At 38.4% G+C, this 24,387-nt stretch overlaps 1 protein-coding gene and 1 long non-coding RNA gene across 3 annotated transcripts in view; one reads left to right on the top strand and one right to left on the bottom strand.

Moving 5' to 3' along the window:
• Window positions 1-24,387, bottom strand: part of LOC139136829 (uncharacterized) — a 328,762-nt gene that overhangs the window by 167,466 nt on the left and 136,909 nt on the right. The gene's annotated exons all lie outside the window — the stretch shown is intronic.
• On the top strand, window positions 6,206-16,048 carry LOC139136808 (uncharacterized). 2 transcript variants are annotated; one of them, XR_011553249.1, is made up of 3 exons: window positions 6,206-6,593; window positions 10,422-10,536; window positions 15,095-16,048. It is a non-coding gene; the product is annotated as an uncharacterized lncRNA (long non-coding RNA). The 2 variants fall into 2 exon arrangements; XR_011553250.1 differs by having other exon boundaries at window positions 6,345-6,593; window positions 10,428-10,536.

The following is a 24,387-nucleotide window of genomic DNA, read 5'->3' as shown; positions in this document are numbered from 1 at the left end:
GTTAGAGCTTGTTACAATTTGAGACGGTATATAGTGGACGGAATCGTTCATTACCATCTGTGTAATAAAACCAAGCAAATATGTCATCGTGACGACGAGCTATACTCTCAAGAACTTGCGTCACATTGCCGAAAAAACTAAGAAAATCGCAGAAATGTGGAAGTGACCTTTACTAGCTCACTGGATGAAAATCCAAATTTAATATTCTTTATGCAATTGCATAAATTTGCATAAAGTTGGTCAGCTCCTTTACGCACCTTTATGCAGTGCATAAAAGTGTGTAAACATGGTGTCAGTGGTGGTGTGCCTATATGCATCTGTATGCACTTGTATAAAAGGGTTTAACGGCTCACTAAAATTATCACCATGTGAAGTGTTCCGTATCCACAGACCTATAGCAATATCCATTTTGATGGATTCTTACAGTATACAGCAGAATCCATTAGAGTATCCATCATTATCCAGTACTGAGAATCCAGCACCGGAATACATAATGGATTCCCCCAGTATCCAGCAAAACTAAGGCTGCGGGGAATACATGCCAAAATCCATTTTGGATACTAATGGATTCTAGTATCACAATGCATTGTGGGTCTAAAAAACACAGACCTGGCTAGATTTTGAGAATCCATAAAAGTATTTATGATGGATACTAGCCTAGCCAGTGTAACGGAAAGTATGACTACTGCAGACACTTTTTATGCTGAGTGAAAGCGTTGCAAAAGTTGAAACACCTAAAAATATTACTCCTTGTAAATTCGTTTGCAATCAACATTGGCAGTGTCAAAAACGCTTTTTCCTAAAGATCCTATACACATACAAATAAAACAAAATTCCAAAATTAATGTACGTCAAGAACTACAACGTTAACGATAGAGGACTATGGCCTTTCATGATCAATCATTTGAGTCAAGACATGGATTGCGTTTATACTTATCAGCTTGAAACCCCTCCCCCGATCAAATTGACCCCTCTCCTGCTGCAAGTTTACGTTTATCGATACCAGGTTTTGTTCGAGCTCGTTACAATTTGAGACGGTATATAGTGGACGGAATCGTTCATTACCGTCTGTGTAATAAAACCAAGCAAATATGTCATCGTGACGACGAGCTATACTCTCAAGAACTTGCGTCACATTGCCGAAAAAACTAAGAAAATCGCTGAAATGTAGAAGTGACCTTTACTAGCTCACTGGATGAAAATCCAAATTTAACATTCTTTATGCAATTGCATAAATTTGCATAAAGTTGGTCAGCTCCTTTACGCACCTTTATGCAGTGCATAAAGGTGTGTAAACATGGTGTCAGTGGTGGTGCCTATATGCATCTTTATGCACTTGTATAAAAGGGTTTAATGGCTCACTAAAATTATGTACCTTTATGCAATCCAATAAAGTTGCATAATTTTACGTGTGAGGTAAAGATTGTAAAACAACACTGAGGATGACAACTTACAGTCTCTACAAATTGAAAAGGACTATATGTGTTAAAGAATAGCTGGATGTATAGTGACACGGTCCCTCCACAAAAGGGACCGTGATAGTGAGAAACATATAATCACTTCCCTGGGCTCACATTTCTAACGTTCACTCTATATACCCATCTGGAAACCATCTTGAAGGGCTTAGTGTTTGCACTTTGGAGTCGCCGCACTGTAGTAGACACATATCCCTCCTTCAATTCTTATCATTTTGCAACTGTCTTTTTATCTTTCGACTGAAATAAAGCTTGCGTTTTGTATACCACAGTATATGTTGCTGCAGTCATGACGAAAATAGTGATAGGTCAGGCAATGGCAAGTCATGCAGGGCTCTGATTCATTGCTCCATTGTCTCAAGGTGTAAATAGCCATATGTCATTACATATCAGGAAGGTTGCCATTGATATCGCCACAGCAGTTACACATGGGATACTTCCCTTTTCGTCACACATCATTCATTCAAATGACAAATGTGTGGAGTCAGTAGACGACAGCCTATCTTGTGATAGTATTGGTAGCCGGTATCATGACAGTTTGTGTTCGTGTCGGCTACACAGACGATCTGCCCTCTTGCGAGTTCGACTTTGTGAAAAAAAGATATGACCTGCGACCAAAATTGCTTATTTGACACATAACCAGGAGATCTGCATTACATTTTGCACCGGTATGTCATGAAGAAAATAGTGATAGGTCAGGCAATGGCAAGTCATGCAGGGCTCTGATTCATTGCTCCATTGTCTCAAGGTGTAAATAGCCATATGTCATTAACAACAATCAGGAGGAACCCCTTGAATGTATAAACAAAAGCGGTTTCTTGCTTCAGTCACTGTTGCTAGAAAGTTTAACTGAAAATAGACTTTGTTCAAGTCTGAAATTTGCATCAAATTCTTGTAAACTTGTTTTCTTTTCCTTAACTTGTTAAAAGTTGATTGAACGCATTGTCATTGAGTTGCACCGAATCACATTTGCAGGATCGCTGTCAGCCCTACTGCACTATGGATGAAAAAAGGAATGTTATAAATTTGAAAGATTTTTGTGATGCATAGAAAATTATGAGTGAAGTTTGTGTGTGTCTGTGTGTGTGTGTGTGTGTGTGTGTGTGTGTGTTGGTGGTGTGTGTGTGTGTGTGTGTGTGTGTGTGTGTATGTCCCTGGACGTACCACAGATACGTCCATGGAGTGTCTTGGCCGTCCTGATCATGCCACAGCTGAAAAGGCCAGCGTCGACAAAGATAAAATAATAGGTGTGAAAGGGATTATCAGGCCCTCCTGTACCCTTACATTCATGACTGCACAGACTCCACTTCTAGTGCGTTCTAAAACTTTTAAGAACGTCTACAGTAAAAAAAGTAACTTGAGTAGTTTTGCGTGAAATAAAGATGACCGTGATATAGCCGTGATTAAAACAGCCTTTGTTTGCTGTCTTACTCGACCTCAGCTGACTACCATGGCAAAAGTCGGAGACTGCTGAGACGGGAAGGCCATTATCAAATTTGAAAATTGTGAATGTATCGGTCGTTTTATCCAGATGATTTAGTGTCCTTTTCGATATTAAGTGGTCGAACCAAGGCCCCCGGTACGCACTCTGTGGTCACAATGCATATGCAGTACAGTCAGGGTGCAGTGTGCAACACAGACAAAGGGAATTATTTGTTTGAGTGTGCAACAAGCATTGTCAGGGCAGGGACTTAAACCGTGTCACGGTCCCTCCACAAAACCGTACCGTGGTCAATGGCGGAATGTGGAGAGGTTGCCTGATGTCCTCCCACATTACGTGTATGGCATAATGTTATGAACACTCTGGTGCACGAATGCTTCAATCGTCGTTTGTGTGCAGAGGGTCTGTAGCTTGACGAAAACCCTATGATACAACTTGTCATTTGCATCGTGCGGGTTTCGCATAGTTACTATCAAATCGCCTGTGCCCTGGCGAGTGCATAGCAATTATCCGGCGAATCGACTACCTTTCAAAATCGAACAACGAATGTTTTAAAATAATGAGTAAAATTAAATGCTGAACACAGAATCGACAATACTGAAAATACTTTGCTGTAGCTGATGGCATCAGTAATTTGAAATACGCTCAAAGGGAACCTACTATAGTCATAGTTTCCGTATGAGTAAATCGGTACAGCCGGCCATCGGTAAGCATGAATGTGAAAAGATACATCAATGCTGTAAGGTCAAATTATTTTGCTCTTGTAGGTAAGATGTGTCCTTTTTTTTTAAATTTTTCCTTGTGCTTCCTACTGTACCAAGTATTTTCTGGTCAGATTTTAGAGTTGCAAACGTTGTATCTCATCTACCGGTATGACCGCCAGGTTTGTCTATTGGGTATGTAAGTGTAAGAGTATCAGGGATAGACTTCTCCAAGTCTGTGGCCATATAAGTATCAACAAATAATAAATTGAAGGACTAAATATCGGCAAACCGTTGTGTAAATGGTAGGCTATTGCGCAGATCGTGGAGTGAACGCCGCCTGGTCAGTAAGTAACTCAACTGAAGAGAAAGCGCGACTGGGGGCCAGTCTACACCTGGGACTGTGTTCCGTTAATAAATCCTGGGCTAAAATTTAATTTCCTAATAGTATAAAACAGCATCTAATGTGCCTATCAGATATCATGAAGTTTGACGCTTGATTGTAAAATATTAGTGCATGTTGCTTTCTAATGCTGAATTCTCATTGAGAAAACAGAAAAGTATCAGGAACTTATTATGCTTTTCATATGCGCTGCAGGTTTCATTATGATTAGTACACTTTGCAAAACAGACGTTCAATTTACAGACATCAAAATATTTTTATATATTTCTGATATATTAAAGTACAGCGCCCGGAGCGCCCGCTGAAAATATTAACATCTGGATATCACTGATATATATGTCTGATATATGAAAGTCATGCGGCTGAAGGGAATGCTGAAAAATAAGTTCGATATTTTAAAGTAATGCGCTCGAAGGGCGCACCGACAACATTTTAAACATACAGATATCTCTGACATATATGTCTGATATATTAAGTTCGTGCTAGCTTGAAGGGGGCTCTGAAAAAAGTATTATTAATATTAAAGTTAAGCGCCTAAAGGGCGCGCCATGAATGCAACTGAATGATGAAATTTGTAGCTTGCACGATGCATTGTAGGCAAGTATGAGTCCGTGTCAAAATTCTAAAACAGACTGAACCCCTCCCCAATTGGACATTTCAAAAAACATGGTGACCCCCCTATCATCATAGTCAAAAACGGGGTGACCCCTATGAATCCACTGCCCCCCTCCCCGCCGAATAAACTGACCAGTCCCTTTAGTTGACTTTAGCAATTATGACTCTCAAAGGCAGGCACGTTTTATAACAACGACTAAGATCATAATCTTTCGCAAAATGCGCTCGTTCTTCATGCAGTCTCATAACGATTTGTTAGGGTTGTCATCGATACGGCCACAGCAGTTAAACATGGGATACTTCCCTTTTCGTCACACATCGTTCATTAAATGACAAATGAGTCAGTAGACGACAGCCTATCTTGTGATAGCATTTGGTAGCCGGTATCATGACAGTTTGTGTTCGTGTCGGCTGCACAGACGATCTGCCCTCTTGTGAGTTCGACTTTCTGAAAAACAAGATGTGACTTGCGACAAAAATTGCTTATTTGACACATAACCAGGAGATCTACATTACATTTCACATCGGTATGTTTTTGAATATTGCCAATATACTCTTCGCCAGTGGTTTAATTCAACCAAAGGACCGTGCTTCAACCACATCAAAAATCGACTCGGAGGCGAGTCAAGGCTGTTCAGTGGCAATGTTAGCTTCACAGCTCGAAAGTTATTCTCGGAAACAGGACGGCAGCATTGGTCAGGGCCGGATTTCGCACATTATATGGAAAGCTGTGGTTATTTCTTCGAAAATATGTGATTGGGCTGCATGCTGCTTCTTTGGGCCTTGGACTTTCGCCGCCGAAACGTCAATTAGCAAACAAATCACAAGATAGTTCAGTCACATGAATCCGTAAATTTTGATGCATCGATCTATCGTGATGAATTCTGAACTAACGCGCATTAATTTCAGAGTTAGGGGAATTATTTGTACTAGTTTCGAGAACTTATAATATCAGTATACCCATTGATATAAAAAATAGACCGTAGACGTGCATATCAAATCAACTTTTAGACGATGAACTTCGAAGTTTTACATTGTAGGCCTACACATTTTTATATTAAAAACACTTTTCCGGAAAAGCGGGTGTATGGGAAAAGATACCGCGACTGTAGCGACTATTGCTCAAGAAAATGTCTTTTCCGCTTTCTGCATTTACCTTCGTGGTCCATTAAATCCAACGTCAAGTCATAGTGAACTCTGAGCTCAGTCCGCATGTAAATTGCGACCGTGATATACGATGATGGATTTCATAAAAAAGTGCTAGAATTTCGCTTTTCCCGTCAGTAGGCCTACATGTACAGGTTGGTAGTTATTACATCAGACTGATTTCAAACCGTGTTCATATTTCCCAAAGTTTTAATTAGGCCTAATAGCTGCTATATTTTGACCATCTTGATAAAGATCTCGCCACCGGAATATTCATGAAGGTAAAAAATGCGTAAATCGAAATCCCATTGTGTACATGCTGAGAGGTAAACTGCACAGCCAGCAGCCTGTTGAAGAAAATTGACCCCTAGCTAGCTCGTAGCCTGCTGCTCTCTTTCTTTCTACCTCCATGCTTTAGCTGGCGAAAACGAATATATGGTTCAGTTAGCAATATTTTTATTTAACGAGAGCAAAAAAATAACATTTTCTTCAAGATTGAGTGAAAAGTGATAGTTATCAAATTCTTTGCAAAGTTCGTTTCGTGAATATTTGAGCACTTGGGGAGCCATACTCAGAAGACGCCATTGTTATGGATAGCGTCGCGTCGCCTACTCAACTTTGCGTTGCGTCGTCTATATTTTAGTACTGACACGTCCCGCCGGTGTCTAGGAATGTCCACTAAAGACTCTAATCTTGAAATCCTAGACCGTCTCGACGACTATGCGGTACGTTTGAATCTAGTGCCAGTGTGGTGATCGCCAAAGAGTCCTGCATCAGCTGAACGGTTCTCATGTAAGCTTACAATTTACCAGGTATGTATGTACAGTATGTATAGCTATTCACTTATTCTTGACCGGCCAAAGTGTCTGGGATACGTCTACTCCTTCTGGTATAAACGTGTCCAGCAAAATCTGTATCTGGCAAATTATCGAACGTTTGTTTGTTTTAAATCATTGATATTCCTGATAATTTCAAACGAATAATGAACATCGAATTTCCGGGTCACTTTATGCTAATGAGTGTTGATACCTGTCAGGGACTGGACAAAAATTACGGGCGGGGGGATTGATTGGTGTTTTTAGAGGCCTGTGTTGGCACCAGATTGTCCCACCAGAAAATTTACCAACCAGATTACAGTTTCAATGGAAAACAAAAGGTAGTCCTCCTACATACTTCAATCCCAGGGATCAGCAAAAGTGCCTTATAAAATGGAAAATAATGACCCTTCAAAAAGTGTTAGCAAGGAAAAGATTGTCCCTCCAAAATTTTCATGTGCCCTGTGAGTCACAGTCTGTATAAATGATATCTTAATAATTGACATATAAGTTCTCATTTAACTTTGAACTGTTAAAGAATACTTTTAACCTTTACAAAAAATCACTAGGGTGAAAGTCCAATATCACATTTGTTGTTCACATCTGTTCTTTCAACCAATATTCTCATTGTGCACATTTTCAATTGCCAAACATTTATATAAGCACAGATTTAGCTTGTGTTGTATTTCAAAATACCTTTTCATATTTTCTTCAGAGACCAGAATGTACATGTTTAGTGAATCAACATTCCGGGGAAATTCCAAATCAAATTTCTTGCACACACATTCACTAGTAACCAGCTCAATCTAATCAAGTGCATTAACAGTGTTCAAAATAACACCTGTCCGGCAGTCCGAGACTGGTTGTTTTTCTGCAGGACTTGTAAAATAAAAAAGTTACCAGTCTGGCGGACAGGTTGACTTTAACGTGGGGAGTCTTCTTTAAAAGTGTGTCTGCTATTTTTTCTCTGGGCTCCCATTCAAATTTTATGGCAAGACAGTTTTCTTTCCCGTAAATGCATCCTACTCAACAGCGCATAACAAAAATACTTAGGCACATAAAAGCAATCGCAGTATCAGGACTGGTAAGTTTATTGGCAAGACAGGCAACTTTTTGAAGTTACCATTCCTGGTGACTGGTTGATATTTTCCACAAATTTCGAACACTGGCATTAATATCAATAATTAAGCATCTATAAACACACAGATATTTTTATTGCTTTATTGAAAAAATCATGGTTTCCTCATAGCCGACAATGTATATTGAATAATCCAAAAATCAAATTTTTTGTACACAGATGTATTTTGCATCCAAATTCCAACTACTAGAATTACATAAATTATCAAACATGGATAAATGTACATATAATGCATGTTGCAAAGGGGAAAACTGTCAATATTTTGCGAAACAGACTCCAATGTATTAAATTTGATATTTTTTGGTAAAGCACTGTATTGGCCACATCTTGTTTTCAAATAGTTTCAATAGTTGCGCAAAAATGGTAACCCTGCCCCAAAGGCATGCATGACAATCTTTTTTAAAAAATGGACCTCAAAAAAGGCCTTACCCCCTGTAATTTCTGTTCAGTCTCCATGAAAAGTAATCCAAGGAACACATGATTTATACGCTCTATTGTTTGTTGAACCTCTACTCAAAATGGCTGTGCATGAAGGTTAATAATAAGATAATGAAGATTTGCTATCCTTTATTTTCTTTTGAAACTGTAATCAGTTGAATGTTGGCCGATTTTTTAATTCAATCCCACAAGTCCACTTATTCAAGCTCAAATTTATGTATGTACAATGGCTCAAGGACAGAATAGGGCCCATTGATATTTTTTGACCTTTTTTTCTATAGTCATAGGAGACATTACATTTAATGATTTATGTTGTCAATTTATTTCCTTTGTCACAATAATAGTATTAATTTAGAAGGTTATAAATAATGCAAAGTTACATGTACATGACGACTAGCATGTTTAACCCTTTGCACCCTGACCCCATGGTACTCTATGACGTCATCAGACATTTATGTCTGAGCCGGGTTCAAAGGGTTAAAGACCCACTAGCTGTAAGTCTTGAAATTTGTTTACCTCAAAATACATGTATCTCCCCATTTTGTCCTGGTTTTCTCTGAATTCTGCCCTATAGTATTGTTTATGTAACTTATGTGACAAATTATTGATATGTTGGACTTGCACAACTCTACAAATTGCTAAGGACTGTGATTTTTACTGTGTGCACTGGTAGGATTTCTCCGAGAGTGCCCCTGCTTTGCAAACATAGACAATTACTCATACACTGCAGCACAAGAGAGTTACCTGTACGACCACGGATAAGGCTAATTCACGTGCCGCGAGCCAAAGTTCAGTTTGCATGATTAGCATTTTAACCTAGTAGAAATAGGTGAATTTTCACTATAATTCACTTTATCGATTAATCTCCACTGTTAAATCACATTTAATGAGGCCTTGTATGTGCATAAAGTGGTGACCTGTGATATGTGTGTTCACGAATTCAACCTGTGCTGGCCGGTAAGGGACTGGAAAAAATTTATAGGGAGGGAGGGCGAATTTTTCAAAACGATGCTGAGAAAAGTGACTCTCAAAAATCGTTATGCTGTCCCTGTACGTGCTATGGTCAACGTCAATAATATTTTATTTGACAGATCTTAAGTAATTTATGATGTGATGCCTCATCCCACCAAATATGAAGGCTATTGCACTACTACTGGCAAATAGAGGTCATCCTGGTTACTTGATATTTTTGCTGTACACTTTCCTCCCATGATGGCCGTCCAGCAAAAATCAGACCTATAGCCATATTGGCTGGGTCAAATGTCATCCTGGTCGCTTGATATTTTAGCAGAAATCTTAGTTAACATAATCAATCATCTCTTTCCACTAAACTTCAGACCTCCACCTCTGTTAGCTACAGTGTTGGGTATTGAAATTGTTTAACATTTCACACTACCGGTATGACTGAGGTGAGCCCAACTTCACTGCGGGAATGTATGAACTACATGCATTAGCATGAACTCTGTGTGACCAAACAATTCAGAGAATGTTGCGCCTGAGTGGCCCATCAAATGATGAAGTAAGGGCCATTCAACATTTTATCGCATGAATTGCACAATGCATTACATTGGACTGCTTTGTGCAGTTTGTGTGAAGATTTCAGTGCAGATATGCACAGTATACAGGGATTTTGCTTGTATGCACTGTGATGGGATTTAATGTTTTGGCAAATATTTAATCACATTGCAATCTTTATCTTGTCCAAAATTGCATGTACAGTCCCAGTGTTAGTTAATAATAAGTGTATACATGACCGAAATTAGAACATTCTCACAAACTTATTTTGGCTTGACGTTAAAATCATAAAAACAATGCTAGAAGATACAGCTAGTGGGGGCTTAAGTTAACATGAGATTAATTTTAATCTTCCCTAAACATGATATGTCATTTTATTTCTGTTTCTGCTGAAAATGAAATGTGGTGTTACTTTCAACATGTACATTTTAGATATTGATATGACCATGGATGTAAAAAGAGTCAATTTTTCATCAATGGTCTGACAGTCTTCCAGCTCTGAGATGCTGCAGGAATGCATAGTGCAGTGTGAATCCAATGAAGTTGAGCCTTTCAGGCAATGAAAACGCTTGATATATTTCTGATTCAAATATGTGTTGATGGACTGTCAGATTAATATGGTGATTCATCATCATTATTGTCATGTGAAATCTGATGATTCATCATCTGTGTTTTAAGATAATTTAATTTTTCACAGTAGGATTTTTAACTCTTTTTATTTATTTCCTTGCAAGTTGCAGGTCCCATAGAGATATGTATTAGGCGTTGAACAAATAGGAAAAGTGTAGTGCCCCAAGGAATGACAGAGTCACACGAAAGGCATGCCAACAACTGAGAAGAATATGAGAGGTATGTACTTTATACACATGCACAAAGTCTTCACCGATAAGTTTTTTGTTTAAAGTTGTGAACTTTGAAGGACATGCTAACCAAAGCACCAGTGTTGGTGAATTATGGTACATGAACATGGTTAAGCAGAACCATTACAACACAAAGTAAGACAATTTTACTATAAGTTGACCGTTGATGTTTGGTTATATTTGCAGAGCACCTAGCTAACAGCCATAAGCAACAAAATCTGCGTTTATAATCTTCTTTTGAAGATACAGATGTAATTGATAGTGATGTAGCTTAGCCCATGTCAAACTTTGAAATCACAATGAAATGTGTAAACTCTGCAATTTTATATAGAGAAGCAGAGTGTTGAAACAACTTAAGGGGGCTCGTACATGAGTTCCAAACACAAATGTACATGACATACAATAATTGCATAGTCAAACCTAAGAAATGTTCTTTTTAACTCTGTCTCCCAACACTTGCCAAAATATTATTGAAGGAATCCTTGAAGTGTACTTTATGAACTTTGTACGAGAAACAAAACATCTAAACAATATCACAAGACAAACTGTCGTTAGAGAGTTTGTTGCAAATTGTGTAATGAAAGATGAAACAAGCTTCTGTTCTGATAACATGTTCCAGATTTCATGACATGCTCAAAAACCATAATTTTATCTTTTACTAAAATAGTATGAAACTATTTTCCTATAAACTTAAACCTAAACTACAATCCAGTGGAGACTATGTCATCAGCGATGACTTCTAGTTCAAGCACCAACAGATTAACTCTTAAAGGTATTGAATTTGATCCCAGGGCCTAGGAGTGGCACATCTAAAACAGTGTGTATCTTTGCATCAGAGGCGGAATAAACTATGAGTGTATCTATTTATCCAGGAAATCTTAATCTCGACTGCTATGTTTGTACCGTACACACATAGAGCCAGTCAACGTTAGGGACACAAAAAAAACACAAGGAACAAACAGGCAGTGGTTTTGAACAAAATCAATGTACCCGGTACTTCAAAATGAAAATATTCATACCTTGACGCACTTCGAACATAGCTCGTAACAAAGGACAATGGAAAGCCCATGGAACTACATTGTACGTGTACAACTATAACAGCCACTCATGTAGTTGGTGCACAGTGAAGATTTTTCAGATCAACAACTTTTACGGATGGTGGACTTACCTTTCCTACTGCAAGGCAATTGTTATCTAACTCGATTTAGCATGAAATTTTTTTATGGACTGTGAGGTATGTAAGAGTGCCTTCAACAGCATACTCCGAGTTCCAAAACCGAGTCGGACTTACAAGTCCGAGTACTTGGACTTGCATACTCCGAGTAAAACTGCTTACTCGGACTTGTATACTCCGAGTACATGACCTACTCGGACTTGAATACGTCGAGTTACACTTGCTTATAGAAAAAAACAATGCTGGAAAAAACACAGGAACAGCGTATACACTGCAGTGCATTTCCAGTCGCTCAGAGAAAAGAGTTGTTAACGCAATCTGTCTGACCTCTGATCCGATCTGTGTATCTTGTACAACACGCTCAAGTCATCGTCGAGTGTAGCTACCGTCACGCAAATTATGAGTATGTCTTGTCTTTTCGTTTCATTACCGGATCAGATCCTGATTTGATACATGACTTGAATTGGGCACAAAAACGTTTCAAGATCACCGCGATGCAGCGCGGCAAGTTATTAGAACACGGACGCCATAATTGAATGACCTGTCGACCTGTGACGTCATGGCCGTGGTTTGCTGGCGTAGCGAGGCCATGATAAACTTGCCCAAGCATTTTAGGCATATTATATCTTGATAAAATAATTAAACTAGTAATTTTCAAAATAAAATGAGCACAGTGCGCTCGTCTATGGTATGAACCGAGTGCGAGTGACCACTTGGTCGTAAATAATGACCTGACTTGACCTGTGATGTCATGCATTGATTTAAGTTCGCTGGACCGATTGTGATATCGAACTGAGTAACTGACTGGACTTGCCTGAAATTTATGGTTTTTAATGCAAATGTTACGTCTAAGTCATCTTTCAAAAACTTTGCCGCCGGCCGTGGCAGTAGCTTTCTTCTGAGGGTAAAATCACGGTCCCGGTCCCTCCTTGTGGAGGGACCGTGGTTAAATATACATTGCGCAACAGATTACAAGACATCGTGAAAATGATTTTTTTTTTCAAAAGAGCAGATTTTCGACATATCGATCCGCGCTAGCCGTAAACTCTGTGAGTAATAAAATACTTTTTTCGACAGATCGTTTCTTGTCCGGCATGGCAAAATATGCATTTATAGGAACACGTATTACTCGGCGTATTCAAGTCCGAGTAGGCCATGTACTCGGAGTATACAAATCCGAGTAAGCAGGTTTACTCGGAGTATGCAAGTCCGAGTACTCGGACTTGCAAGTCCGACAGGGTTTTGGAACTCGGAGTGTATAGTTTGAGATACTCCTACATACCTGGGACTGTTGACGCGGTGTTTACAGTTGTTACATGGTGGCAAATCCTTGTCGAATCGACGACTGCTGCATAAACAGTCACTGAAGAATCTGTGCATGCATTTACAAGCACTGGATATTTTTACCATTTTTAATCGAAAACCGTTCGTATACGTGTATGATGGTGACAAAAACAACATAAGGAATCTTGCGTACATTGTTACTGATTACTTTGACCAAACAAAAATCACCCAAATGCTGAACGATGATCATACAGAACTCTTCAGGTTGCAGGATTAAATGACCCCAAGCCCGATCTCAGTCAACAGTGCCGGGCTCGACGTCTACTCTATCAAACTGGACAAGAGAATATACTAAATTTACCTTGAAAAAAATTCAAATTGTGTATCATATTGAAAAAAATCTACTGGGGCCATGGAGCGAATTTAAAAAACCAACAAAACCCAACAGAAGCAGTGGAATGATCATTATTGTGCAAGGTCGTTGTATTATATGTCAGGGTAAAAAAATTGTAGCTTTGAAATTTCTGGACGGTATAAAAGGCTCAGTGGTAAAAATGTTTATTCATTGTTGACATCGTATCGATCTGATTGACACAACAAATGTTTGATCGTGCATCCCCTCGTGATTGGCAGCTGTTTGAAAGCTTTCCCCTATTGTTCTTTGAATGCTTCGAACACGTCCACAGCATCGCAGCAGTTTTCGCATCAAAAATCAACTTAAAATGGATATAATGAGAGAATTTCACCAACAAGGTGATGCCACAAGTATTCACAAAAGTAATATGTTGGAACAATGCTTTAATTTACTCTTTGGTTGTTGAAAACTCCAGATTTTCGGGAGCATTCGTTGATGCTGTTACCATGTGCCACTCATGTTGGATTATGAATGCCCAGGGAGATAGGGGGTATTTATAGGCTCCGAGTCCCCCTGCCTTTAATCCATACTGGCACCCATACGCAGTCAGTTCAGTCTTTGATTTGGGTGATTCCCCAGCATGACATGCCCTCTTTTTAGTTCAATATATGTAAATGTTACAAGGCACTGTAGGTCAAAGCTGCATGGTACAAAAATATTTCTACCTCAATATTCCATCCTAATTTGACAGATTTATATTCTAACGTATATGTCTTACTGTATTAGTTCTCGACCAACGTACAAAGACTTGGTCCATTTGCTGAAGCATTAATTGATGATATGTTTTGCAAAATTAATAGTGGAAGCACGACCATACACCATGTGTCTTGGAGATACATTGATGTTAGTCTCTCCTATCAAAAACAGGAATATTTAGTAAATAATAAAATAGGCAATGAATCAGTGAAAAAACATTTTTATCTTCATATTTGTATATTATGGCATAAACTTGTCAGTTTATTCATCAAGGGAGCATTCAGTTATTACAGCCAGCACAATTTGAATGGGAACTTGGGGTTCACTTTAAATTGTTAAAAAAGTAGTTTAAGTGTTCAAAAAACTTTTTGGGAGATAAAATGATTCGCTGCATTATTTCACTCTCGGTAGTCATTTAACTGTAAATCTGAACAAAAGTATAATTATCTGCCACAAACATCTTGCCTTGGCAACTCTGAGGCTTGTCTTATTGTAAATCGAGCTCACTGAGAGCAATGAACAATTTCTATTACTTACATATTAAGATATAGCAAGTTTTGTCAGGGAAAATATATTTAACAGTGACCTGTTGACCACTAGTACCATGAAAATAGAAATGTTTAGTTGAAATTCCAATATCATTACTGTTGTCCACATCTGAACCTTCAAACACCTATTTGAATCAAGTACATTTGTATCAATTGTCAAACACCTCTGAAAGCACAGAATGTGTTTGTTAAGCATTGTAAAAAAATTATTCATAGTTTTCTCATAGACTCCAGTGTATAGTGAATCAACATTTCAGTGAGATTCAGAAATCAAATTTCTTGCATACATATCAACTTTTAACCATTCTAGTCTAATGAAGTACTTTCAAATGAATTATCAAAGGTCTATAAATACAAAGATTTAAACAAAAACAAACTAAATGGATAATGTACAATTCTGATGATTTATTCTGTGTATCGTTATTTACAGAAATTGAAGGACGCAAACGGGGCTATCCAAGGACTAGCATGAAGCTGAAGACATTTGGTAGTTGTGTGTGTTTCTTCTGAGGACAGCGAGCAGGACAGAAGTTGCAAGGGTGGTGCCTTTATTCGGAGACACTTGCCATGGGATAGAGAGAGAAGTGAAACTACGTACATTATGGAAAAAACACTTGCATCAAAGGAAATGCATATTGAGGCTACCTTGCATTGAGGGCGTGGCCCAATCAGACCAGAGTCTGAAGATGAGGATGGTGGGCCACACAGTACTAGAGATTTCCCACAATACATCATGATTTGTACCAATGTAGATTCCCCTTGAAGTCTACCATGTCTCCCATGTGTAGACAAATTCCTGGACCACGTGTAGAAATTCTGAGAACGTACTTTTAAAAACACCTTTCTTCTCAATTCCCATTGTAAAGGATTAAGAAAATTGTGCTTGATTGAGAGAAGAGAAAGGATTTTTGTAAATTTTCCACTGATTGTGTCCTCAGCCATACAGAATAAAGTGATGGAAAGTAGGGAGAATTGTTGCACCTGTTTTATGAAACAAAAGGATATTGATTTTTTCCAAATAGAAAAGACAAAAGAAATTTACATGCTAACTATTTTCAGAGAATGACCCCTTCAGTTGGTAATAACTTGCTTCCCAAAACTGTGACATTTGTAGTACCTGAAGAATGTGACTTTTATGGTTATTTAATGGTTTCTTTGAAATTTATACTGCAATATTTCAACGTACTTTTAATAAATATAATTAATCAATTATCGTGAGACTTCACATTATTGCTTTTATGCAGAACTGAAAAAGTTACAAGAAAACTAACGTCGTTGGTACAAATCGAACAGCATTGTGGGTAATTGATTGTACTGTGGGCCATGAGCCGTTATACAGACAAATGACAATATCAACAGCGCTGACAACTCATTACAGGACAATGTTTAATGTATAAGCATATGTTTTTGCATTTTCTTGATTCTGCTAAAAGCTCAATGATGCATTTTTAGTTTTGAACAAAGACCACTCAACTTTTGAATTTTATTGACTAGATACAGGCTGTACTCATGTTATTACACCGACGAGTCATAAACAGTGATTATTTGTATAATTGTATTTTTTGGGAATTTTTTCTATTCTTGGTCAAGAAAGCTTCTCTGAGACCACAACTCCAATTGATTTGAAAGTTGGTGTGGAGGTTTTTAGGGTACAGCTCAGTAAGACTGTTTCAAATTGTGGTGAAGTTTGCATAATTGTATATTTGGCAAAATTTTTACCATTGTCTTTTGCCAAGTCTTTTTTTTTTAAATCGCTGCTACAATTGTACAGACGTTCAATGAATGACTTGAAATATTGGTTTCAAAAAGTCTGGTTATATTATTGTTTGTGATTTTTTTCAGAAACCGCAGCTTTTGTTTAACACATGTGTCAATTATTGTAAATATTTCATTGGATTAGTATTATTCAGTGAATAAAAAGGACATTATTTTTTAATTGCATAACAGTTGTATGAACTTAAATTGTTGATGTGTGTAGTGTAACATGTGAGTATGAGTAAAATGAAAGAATACTAGTATATCATGAGAATACCGGTAATACATTTTAATCAATAATGGTAGATATTGTGCATACCATCCTATGGCAATATGCCTGCACATAATTCTGTAAACACAAAATGGAAGAATGCAGAAAAGATATTAAATATCCGCGCTGTACATATATATCAACTTGGTCCTGTTTGTTTCCCCATAATAGAACTAACTGCCCCATATCTATTTTCTAAGCATGTCTATGCATCATTACCAGTGTAATTGTTGATAATTGCACTGAAGTAAGGCCTTTTGAAATGGATCTGTCAAAAATAACATAAAGGATACAGAGGCCATGTTTAGAAGCAGAATCACAAGGTTATTTTGGTATACAATTATGAAAATAAAATGATGAAACAGTACAAAATGTGCAAAAGGTACAGGTTACTGTTTCAAGTAAATATCGATTCATGAGAAATTCAAAAAATTAAAAGGAATGACAGCAGAGCAGTGATATTTTATTCGATTTCACGCAATGTACCATGGGAAAATTTAAGGCAAGAGGGTGGATTCCCATGATCACTAATTTCACGCAGAATCCATTGAAATCCTGCACAGGATTATTCAGGAGACTGTCTTATGGAATCCATTAAAATGCTGTAATGGATTCTGATGTGGATTCTAAAAGTGTTCCGTATATAGAAGAATCCATAATTGGATACCTTAGGATTCCCTGAGTACCCACAATGGATATCTCTGGATTCCCTTGGATTCTGATTGAATCCACGGAGGAATCCACAACAATGCTTGATGGATTCTGGCTTTTTCACATAGTGTATGTGATTATCTTTATGCAATCCAATAAAGTTGCATAATTTTACGTGTGAGGTAAAGATTGTAAAACAACACTGAGGATGACAACTTACAGTCTCTACAAATTGAAAAGGACTATATGTGTTAAAGAATAGCTGGATGTATAGTGAGAAACATATAATCACTTCCTGGGCTCACATTTCTAACGTTCACTCTATATACCCATCTGGAAACCATCTTGAAGGGCTTAGCGTTTGCACTTTGGAGTCCCCGCACTGTAGTAGACACATATCCCTCCTTGAATTCTTATCATTTTGCAACTGTCTTTTTATCTTTCGACTGAAATAAAGCTTGCGTTTTGTATACCACAGTATATGTTGCTGCAGTCATGACGAAAATAGCTAGGTCAGGCAATGGCAAGTCATGCACGGCTCTGATTCATTGCTCCATTGTCTCAAGGTGTAAATAGCCATATGTCATTAACATATCAGGAAGGTTGCCATTGATATCGCCACAGCAGTTACACATAGGATACTTATCTTTTCGTCACACATCATTCATTCAAATGACAAATGTGTGGAGTCAGTAGACGACAGCCTACTTGTGATAGTATTTGGTAGCCGGTATCATGACAGTTTGTGTTCGTGTCGGCTACACAGACGATCTGCCCTCTTGCGAGCTCGACTTTGTGAAAAAAAGATATGACCTGCGACCAAAATTGCTTATTTGACACATAACCAGGAGATCTGCATTACATTTTGCACCGGTTATGTCATGAAGAAAATAGTGATAGGTCAGGCAATGGCAAGTCATGCAGGGCTCTGATTCATTGCTCCATTGTCTCAAGGTGTAAATAGCCATATGTCATTAACAACAATCAGGAGGAACCCCTTGAATGTATAAACAAAAGCGGTTTTCTTTCTTCAGTCACTGTTGCTAGAAAGTTTAACTGAAAATAGACTTTGTTCAAGTCTGAAATTTGCATCAAATTCTTGTAACTTGCTTTCTTTTCCTTAACTTGTTAAAAGTTGATTGAACGCATTGTCATTGAGTTGCACCCGAATCACATTTGCAGGATCGCTGTCAGCCCTACTGCACTATGGATGAAAAAAGGAATGTTATAAATTTGAAAGATTTTGTGATGCATAGAAAATTATGAGTGAAGTTGTGTGTGTGTGTGTGTGTGTGTGTGTGTGTGTGTGTCCCTGGTATACGTCCATGGAGTGTCTTGGCCGTCCTGATCATGCCACAGCTGAAAAGGCCAGCGTCGACAAAGATAAAATAATAGGTGTGAAAGGGATTATCAGGCCCTCCTGTACCTTACATTCATGACTGCACAGACTCCACTTCTAGTGCGTTCTACAACTTTTAAGAACGTCTACAGTAAAAAAAGTAACTTGAGTAGTTTGCGTGAAATAAAGATGACCGTGATATAGCCGTGATTAAAACAGCCTTTGTTTGTTGTCTTACTCGACCTCAGCTGACTACCATGGCAAAAGTCGGAGACTGCTGAGACGGGAAGGCCATTATCAAATTTGAAAATTGTGAATGTATCGGTCGTTTTATCCAGATGATTTAGTGTCCTTTTCGATATTAGTGGTCGAACCAAGGCCCCCGGTACGCACTCTGTGGTCACAATGCATATGCAGTACAGTCAGGGTGAAGTGTGCAACACAGACAAAGGGAATTATTTGTTTGAGTGGAAAAACAAACTAAATGGATAATGTACAATTCTGATGATTTATTCTGTGTATCGTTATTTACAGAAATTGAAGGACGCAAACGGGGCTATCCAAGGACTAGCATGAAGCTGAAGACATTTGGTAGTTGTGTGTGTTTCTTCTGAGGACAGCGAGCAGGACAGAAGTTGCAAGGGTGGTGCCTTTATTCGGAGACACTTGCCATGGGATAGGATAGAGAGAGAAGTGAAACTGCGTACATTATGGAAAAACACTTGCATCAAAGGAAATGCATATTGAGGCTACCTTGCATTGAGGGCGTGGCCCAATCAGACCAGTGCCTGAGGATGAGGATGGTGGGCCACACAGTACTAGAGATTTCCCACAATACATCATGATTTGTACCAATGTAGATTCCCCTGTGAAGTTCTACCATGTCTCCCATGTGTAGACAAATTCCTGGACCACGTGTAGAAATTCTGATAACGTACTTTTAAAAACCTTTCTTCTCAATTCCCATAGTAAAGGATTAAGAAAATTGTGCTTGATTGAGAGAAGAGAAAGGATTTTTGTAAATTTTCCACTGATTGTGTCCTCAGCCATACAGAATAAAGTGATGGAAAGTAGGGAGAATTGTTGCACCTGTTTTATGAAACAAAAGGATATTGATTTTTCCAAATAGAAAAGACAAAAGAAATTTACATGCTAACTATTTCAGAGAATGACCCCTTCAGTTGGTAATAACTTGCTTCCCAAAACTGTGACATTTGTAGTACCTGAAGAATGTGACTTTTATGGTTATTTAATGGTTTCTTTGAAATTTATACTGCAATATTTCAACGTACTTTTAATAAATATAATTAATCAATTATCGTGAGACTTCACATTATTGCTTTTATGCAGAACTGAAAAAGTTACAAGAAAACTAACGTCGTTGGTACAAATCGAACAGCATTGTGGGTAATTGATTGTACTGTGGGCCATGAGCCGTTATACAGACAAATGACAATATCAACAGCGCTGACAACTCATTACAGGACAATGTTTAATGTATAAGCATATGTTTTTGCATTTTCTTGATTCTGCTAAAAGCTCAATGATGCATTTTTAGTTTTGAACAAAGACCACTCAACTTTTGAATTTTATTGACTAGATACAGGCTGTACTCATGTTATTACACCGACGAGTCATAAACAGTGATTATTTAGGGGCCCAAGCCGACCGGCTGGGACCCAATTGTTATTGCTCAAGTTCTACTACTTCCTCTTCTTCCTCTTTTTCTTCTTCTTCTGCCGATTCTTTGTCGACCTAGATCTCTAAAACGGCTGAACGAAAACTTCTAAAATTTGCAGGGCTAGTAGGTATCAATTAGTACTCGTGCACCTGACCCTTGAAATTTTGATTGGTCACGTGACCTGGTGGCCATATTGGATTTTCCAAAAACCCTAAAATGGCTTCTCCAGAAGACCTAGGGGTCTAGTCGATTTGAAATTTTTTGTATAGTAAGCATGACCTAAGGTCTCTAGAATTTGCAAATAAAATCGCATGCGGTCACGTGACCTTGGCCACCATATTGGATTTTCTAAAATAGTCATTTAATCTTTAAAAATCTTCTTCTCCAGAACCGAAACATCGATTAAGCTCAAATTTTACTCATGTCATCCTTACAGTGATCTCTTTTAAGTTTGCAAAAGACATTTTGATCGGTCACGTGGTTTGGCCGCCATATTGGATTTTTTGAAATCACAATTTAATCTTTAAAAATCTTCTTCTCCAGAACAAATTCACCAATTGAACTAAAATTTAATAAATGTCATCTACAGTGTGATCTCTTTCAAGTTTGCGAAAAACGTTTCGATTGGTCACGTGGTTTGGCCGCCATATTGGATTGTGCAAAAAATCGTAATTTAATCTTTAAAAATCCTCTTCTCCAGAACCAAAACACTGATTAAGCTGGAATTTTACTCATGTCATGCTTACAGTGATCACTTTCAAGTTTGTGAAAGGCGTTTTGATCGGTCACGTGGTTTGGCCGCCATATTGGATTTTGCGAAAATCTTAATTTCATCTTTAAAAATCTTCTTCTCTAGAACCAACACACCGAGTAGACTGCAATTTCACATGTATCATCTATTGTAATATCTCTTTCAGGTTTGTGAAAGGCATTCGGATAGGTCACATGGTTTTGCCGCCATATTTGATTTTGCAAAACTCGTAATTTAATCTTTTAAAATATTTTCCTCCAGAACCAATACACAGATTCAACTAAAATTTTACACTCATAATCCCTAGTGGTAGTTCTTTCTAATTTCCGAAAGGCGTTTGGGTCAGTCAGGAGGTTTGTTCGCTGTAGTGGATATAGCAAAAATCGCAATTTAATACTTAAAAATTTTCTTCTCAAAAACCAACACACAGATCTAACTGAAATGTTACTTCATATCTTTCATAGTGCGAGCACTTTCAAGTTTGCGAAAGGTATTTGGATCGGTTAAGTCGCCCCAATGTTCATAAGGCAGCAGTTTAAAACCTCGTCAGTCAGAAGATCGATCAGTGATGTATGTTATATTGTACACTTGAGAGTCAAAGACGGAACAACAGACTGCAATGCCCGCTGTCAAATTCAACTAGCAGTCGCACGAACCCTAATCTCGGCCCATTGTGTATAGTAACTTCAGCGCCCAGGTTTGTACGCCAGGATGACGTTGTCAAGTATACTGACACGGAAGTACTTAGAAGAGCGTGCCACTAACTTTAGGGGTGGCCGACTGCTGTGATTGACTGAAATAGAGCGGGACAAGGTCCTGCCACAATTACTGGGGTCTACACACAGCTGTTTTGTGAGTGTCAAGGATCATAAATGAAGCTATTCGGGTAATTTTGTATGTAGGTGTCTGAATGCACGCTCACTTGTTCATCACGAATAAAAAAGTAAGATATATGACATTGCAAGGTGTGGTGATTTTTTTATGTTTCTCTATCTGACATGCATGGAGTGGCCCTGGTGTGTTGTGTAACTGAGAGCATGTAGCTGATTAAAAATGTAAACAAGACCACATCAAAATTGCTGATACACATCGATTAAAACAACACCTTGTGTAATGAAGTTCGTGGTGACGTTGAGATCTAATTGAAACTAAAATGTCAATATTATGAAGTAAGAGTATGATAAACATTATAGGCTGTTTGTCATAAACATTTTGAAATCGGAAAGTGAGAAGTAAAATACTTGTAGAAAAATGTATTGCGTCACTGTTGCTGAAATAACAGGCTATCGACTCAATGCCGGCGAACTACAAAATCGTCACTCACAGCCTGCAGGTAAAATGGTTAATCAGAGCTGGACGCTCTTGCCATTGTTCTAGGTCTAATTAGGTGCGACCATATCAGTTGTTAGTGTAGCTGTTCAGAATGTTTGTTGCGCAGCTTATTACAGTGGGAACACTCAGTAAATATGCACTTCCTCAATTCCAAGGTTTGAATATTTAAGCATGTGGACTTGAGTGACACCAACGTTCAGAAACAACAATGCTAGAAACTTTTGCTCAAAGTACCACTACTGTCACTATTCAGTTTCAACGATCAACTCCATGAGTAATTTAGAACTTTCTTGTGTATGTTATCCAAACACTCTACATTAGGTGCCATACAATAAATTCTTTGTTTGCCGTTCGCGTGCTGGTAGGATTTTCAATGGACGAAATCTGAAAAACAAACATAAATCGCCTGCTTGAAACAAGGTGCGTTGTGGCCTTCCTTTGTTCGCAATGACGCAGGCAGTGTTTCCGCTGCCTGCTCGCAAAATCGCAAATGCGAGAAAAAAGTTGCGTTTGCCGAGAAGATTTAGGCAAATATTATCCAAACTTGCGGATCGAAAATTGCAGATGACGTCATCACTTTGTCTGTCCACGCGCTGTCCTGCATTCAACTTGAGAAGTAATACTTTATCTCTGTGCATCCCCGACCTTATGCGTCAGAAGATCGTATTTGTAACACATACAGTAATGAATAAAATTGTTACGAAATAGCTAACAAACCAAAAGTACCCATGTTTACCATGACTATTTGACTAAGATGTTACTAAGTTTTGAGTTGGACAACTTCGCACAATGTACCTAAAGATTGCTCCGTGCACTGTGCAGTACAACGTCGTCACAGGCGTGCTGTTTACTTGGTAGTTTGTATAAGTATAATTTATGCTACGTTCCGACGTTCTCTTCCGTAGAACGTCAGAACATAGCATAAACTACACTTATACAAATACCTAGCTCTGCATGACAGGGCTGTGTGTTACCGGCGTTATACGATGTGGTGGGAGGCCGTATAACGCCGGTAACACACAGCCCTGCCATGCAAACAGCACGCCTGTGAGTGTCATCATCAACACTGAAGGATCGTAGTGACGGTGAAACTAAGCAAAAACGGCAAACTTTCGTTTTTGACTTTAGGCAGCTCCACCAATATTGGGGAGAAACCACCCCTAACACAGGTTGTAAGCGCAAGTAAAGCTATGAAATGGAAAGAAAGATTATGATCAGAGTAGGAAAGTCGACTGGAATTTGCAAAGTTAGGAACGGCATAGTTAAAAGCATACGGCTTTTTTTCAACGTAGAGCGAGTAAGGCACTCCTGAACGGCGAAAATGTTGGTGGTGTATTGCTGCCAACAAGAAAATATCTGTACTTTCGTTAGGAACTTGTGTGAATTGGCTTCCTTAAAGATGAATTCGCAAGAATTTTCAGTGTATTGTGACGTGATATTGTAAACGACGTACTTCCGCATTAATATTGTGCAAATGTGCAAGTCTTGTCGCGATATTTGAGCATTTAACTTGACCGTCAGTGAAACAAAATGATGTTTCTCCATATCAAATCATTATGTGTTTTATATTTTCGGGTTCTCTTTACGTATTAGACATGAACATTTGGATATATGATCCGTGATTTTCGCGATCCGTGGCATGATTCATATCAAGCTGGCCGTGAATAGGCACTGACGTTTTTGATGATGACCCCTGACCCAAGTGTCATCGATGCGCTGTGCGCTGCCAGTGTCCGAGCATCGCTTGTTAAATTCATAGAGCTACCAAAGCTCCATGCTAAATTCAAGCGTAAAGCAAATTTATCGAAAGTCTATAATGCACACATTTCTCAGTCTAAGAGTATTTTACTTTTGAACTGCTATGAGAATGGATATCTAATTCGTTTGAAAAACTGGTATGCAGAAGCAGGTTTCGTGCCGTTGTCTATAGCGATATGTGCAGT

Source organism: Ptychodera flava, chromosome 7, assembly GCF_041260155.1.
Source record: "Ptychodera flava strain L36383 chromosome 7, AS_Pfla_20210202, whole genome shotgun sequence".
Taxonomy (NCBI): Eukaryota; Metazoa; Hemichordata; class Enteropneusta; family Ptychoderidae; genus Ptychodera; species Ptychodera flava.
Note: the sequence above shows the minus strand (reverse complement) of the source record. Positions and strands in the feature narration are given on the sequence as shown.